The sequence below is a fragment of the Microcaecilia unicolor genome, chromosome 2 (genome assembly GCF_901765095.1).
Source record: "Microcaecilia unicolor chromosome 2, aMicUni1.1, whole genome shotgun sequence".
Lineage (NCBI taxonomy): Eukaryota > Metazoa > Chordata > Amphibia > Gymnophiona > Siphonopidae > Microcaecilia > Microcaecilia unicolor.
This window is the reverse complement of record NC_044032.1, coordinates 468,982,804-468,987,578: the sequence shown is the minus strand read 5'-3', so window position 1 is coordinate 468,987,578 and position 4,775 is coordinate 468,982,804.

Genomic DNA, 4,775 nt, shown 5'->3' with positions numbered 1-4,775 from the left:
AAGTACCCACAGACCCAACACACAAACCACTAGGATTCTTAATCAGTCCAGACAGGCAGAGGCAATAAACTGAAACATGTTTATTGTCACACAACTTGGAATAGTGAAACAGAAAAGGTGCAATCAGCAGAACAATACTAGGTAACTGAAATATGGATCAATTATAACACAAATTAAATATTTGTATACCATCTAAGTAGTATCTGGGAAGATCAGGAGATATAACTGTTCACAGAGCTTCAGCAAAGAGATCCTACTCTATTTTCTTCCTGGCTAAGACTGGGGAAAAAGCCAGTACATTCTAAATGAAATTGAGCTCTTGGGCCAATGAGACACCAGAACAATAAGTTAAAAAAAAAAAAAAAAGCTGGCCATAGCACTACAGGTCTTTTCTCTGTAACAGCTTTAAGCATAAACATGCACCACCTTCTGGCCAAACTAGAGAAATACACTTCAAGAATTAAGACAGTTTTACAGGTTAAAACCCCCCCCCCCCCCCCCCCCCCACTGTTCTGTCACATCCATATATAGAATTAGTGTGATAGTGACTTTTTCAATATCAACATCAATGCGTAAGAAAAGGAGAAAATAAGAGTAGCCATACTGGGTCAGACCAATGGTCCGTCTAGCTCAGTATCCATTTTCCACAGTGGCCAAGCCATGTCATAAGTACCTAGCAGAAACTCAATCATGGGAACATTCTATACTACAAATCCCAGGGCAAGCAGTGGCTTCCCCATGCCTGTCTAAATAGCAGACTACGGATTTTTCCTCCAGGAATTGTCCAAACCTGTTTTTAAACCCAGATATGCTAACCGCTGTTACCACATCCTCCAGCAAAGAGTTCCAGAGCTTAACTATTCATTGAGTGAAAAAAATATTTCCTCCAATTTGTTTTAAGAGTATTTCCATATAACTTCCTTGAGTGTTCCCTAGTCTTTGTACTTTTGGAATGAGTAAAAAAAATTGACTTACTTCTACTCATTCTACACCACTTAGGATTTTGTAGACCTTAATCATATCTCCCCTCATCCGTCTATTTTCCAAGCTGAACAGCCCTAACCTCTTTAGCCTTTCCTCGTACGAGAGCAGTTCCATCCCCTTTATCATTTTGGTGCTCTTCTTTCAACCTTTTCTAATTCTGCTATATCTTTTTTGACATATGGCGGCCAGAACTGAAAGCAATACTCAAGGTGCAGTCATACGTTGGAGCGATAAAGAGGCGTTATAGTATTTTCGGTCTTATTCACCATCTCTATCCTAATATTTCCTAGCATCCTTTTTGCTTTTTGGCTGCCGCCACACACCGACCAGAAGACTTCAGCGTTTTACCTATGACGCCTAGATCTTTTTCTTGAGTGCTGACCCCCAAGGTGGGCCCTAGCATCAGGTAACTTTGATTCAGATTATTCTTTCCAATGTGCATCACCTTGCATTTGTCCACATTAATTTCATCTGCCACTTGGATGCCCAGTCTTCCAATTCCCCTATGGTATTCCTACAATAGAATCTAATATGATCATGACAATGTAGCCCAGCACTGAAGATCAATCAAAAAGCACATACCAGAGGTGCCAAACCTCAAACCTGGAGGTCTGGTTTAAGGATATCCATAATGAACATGCCTGCAATATATTTGCATACAATAGAGGTAATGCAAACATGCATCTCTAGCCTGAAAACCCAACTGGTTTGCAGCTCTGCAGGATTTCAGTTTGACATCCCTGGCATACACAATGAATAAACTCCACTTCTTTACTTTCTTCTTCCTTATTGAAGGAATTCCTTCAGGTGTTTTATGAGAAAAGTGTTATTTGAAATGAGGGATCTTGGGATCTATTTGGAAAATTATGAAAACCTTCTGAAAGTGAGGTGCTTGATATCATTTTATTATTAAGTGTTACATAAATCATAATAGTGTTTAGTAGCAGACAGGATCTAAAAATGATATCATCACATTTTTTTAGGCTATTATGCAGCTCAGGACTCCATTAGTAGCCAGTGAAAATATTTAAGTAGGGGTGAAATATGATCATATTGATTCAACCCTGCTATCTGGCAGACCATCCAAAAGTGAATTTATGTGGTTCATCTTAGCTGGTTATGTGTTGAATGTCCCTCTTAACCAGCTTGGTTTTATTTGCCACATATGCCTGAATATTCAGTGCTGGTGCCTGGACATGGCTCGGCAATGAATATCTGGGAATAAAACCGTTGGTGGTCCATCACCAGCTGAATATCAGGCCTTACATTTTTCTTATGTATAGTCTCTGTAAATAGCAAGGAACTTGCACTTCTGCCTTTTATTGAAAATGTTTCAAATGTTTATCTCTGTAGTATAGCAATACTGGAATTTTATTCGCAGTAGAATCATTCTGTCTCTGTATTTGCTGCTGCTCAATAGATCAATACAAAGGTCAGTCATTCCCATTTGACCCAACCTGACACTGTCCTTTTTCTTATATTAATAGCAGTTTTCAGGTAAGATCTTAGTGGGACTCTATGGTCCTCATGTCCTTATTAAAGAAAGTGAATCGAAACACTGAGTAGGTGATGAATTGGATGTCATTTTAGCTTCTCAGGCATCATTAAGCACCCATCAACACATGTTAGACTTGTGCTTATTTTTCAGGTTTTTCTCTATTTCTCATCAGCCAACATAGCAACAGGTAATCTACTCAAATTTGACTTAAATAGAACATTCAAGTCAGCCTCATTCCTTCTCTTTGGCTTTTTGGCTCAGGTGAAATGGCACAGGCTTACGAAGATAAATATAAAATGCAATTCCTATTGTGAAATTTTGGCAGCGATAAAGATCAGGATTAACATTTGACTTCACTGCATATATAAAATTTGAAGATAACTGTGGGTTTTTTTTTTTAGAATCATGGATGGCTTTGCTACTTGACCATGGGTGTTAAAGTAAAACAGATGAAAAATGTACCTGCTTTCATTGCTGGCCTAGCTGCAAGGGTTTAAGCGTGAATAAAATAGGAGTACTCCATACCTTTCAAGGCAATATTCAGTTGAGGACAAAATACATGATTTTAAACAGATAATTTAATTTAGGGCTGCATATTATATACAGATGCTTATTTTGTACCTGGGGCAATGGAGGGTTAAGTGACTTGCTCAGAATCACAAGGAAAATAAGTAAATAAATAAAATACCTTTACCTGTGCAATTGAGATTAATTTTTTGATCATGTTATTAATCATGATTAAAAATTTTAATCCAAATGCAGCCCTAATTTAAGGCCCCTTTTACCAATCTGTGGCAAAAAGGGGCATGCGCTGGCGTCTGTGCATGTTTTTGATGAACGCTGAGGCATCCTTTTACCACCGCTGATAAAAGGGTAGTCTGTCTTTACTTGCTGCACGGCAATTTCGGGTTGGGGAGGGGGAGCCTTTACCGCCACAACTGTCCCTCTAAAGGGAAAAACTGAGACCAGATCTATCAAGTGGGATCCCATCATGTCTGACAGGTATGAAATCTGTTACAACCACATCTAACAGTCCTACTAAGGATTGTCTAAAAGATAAAAATTTTTGACAAATAAAAATGTGCCAACTCTACAACTGATGACCTATCCTTCTGATAATGACCCAGACAATTACTTGTGTCTGTAAGGTTATGTACCAATGTAAATAAAGCTTCCATGTTGGTAACATCTTCCCAATTAACTTAGAATAATAATTCTTTCTCTTATTTCTTAATGCCGGTTTATAAACCCACATTGCTGATCTCCATTCATCATGTGTCGCTTCTGATCTATCTTTATTCCAGCGTCTCTCTATCTAGCGACAACACCATTTCAGTTCTAGTAGCTCCCCATCAAACCACTTGTCTGAAGCATGAAATCTCTTTGATCTGTTACAGACTGGTGCTCTTTGATCCAGAATTTCCCTCTGCCAATGATCTAAAAAATTCTGAGAATCAACAGAAGGTTCCTGATGATCATAACTAGACCAAAAAGTCACATTATCTATCCATCCTGTAGTGGAATAAGATTGCTGAATTCAAGAAGAATGCTTCTGAGCTTTTATCCAGTTGAGAGTAAAATTGTTCAAGAAATGATCCGACCATAGAGATTCTGCCCATACCCCATCTGAGAGATACTCAAATCCTCAAATAAAACACTTGAAAATACAACCACATCCAAATGATGTCCTTGCTTATGTGTAGGTTGAGGATCATGTAACCAAAAGGTTAATGCTTGTAAAAAGGAATTAAAGTCTCTAACTGCTGGAGTATCCCAATCATGTAAATGAAGGTTTATATCCCATAATAGCAAAATGTAAGGAGAATTAAAACAATATTGAGAAATAAAATCATAATTTTTTTTCCCAACTTCCTGGAAGAGAATAAAAAAATCAAACATGTTAAAATATCTACCAGAGTAGAATCTCTAATCTGTACTGCCATTATTTCTAAATCTGGCGACAATGATTGATCCAATATCTCAATCTCAAAAAATTACTTCAGGAGAATAGAGTTCCACCGCCCGTTTCCTCTTTCTACATAAAACCTCCATCTTATACCCTGGAGGGCATGATTCTTTAATCTGCGGGTCCTGTTCCAATAACAACTATGTTTCAGTTTGAAAAAGAAACCCTGGATGATTAAGTTCTAACCTTAGGGCCAATAGATCTTATATTAATATAAGCACATGGAATAGGGATATTAGCACGTATGGGAATTTCAGGCTGTGGGAAGGATGTTAAAGAAATCAATTTGTTTGAAGGGTTTAAACAGTTAGACCTCACATTGGAACC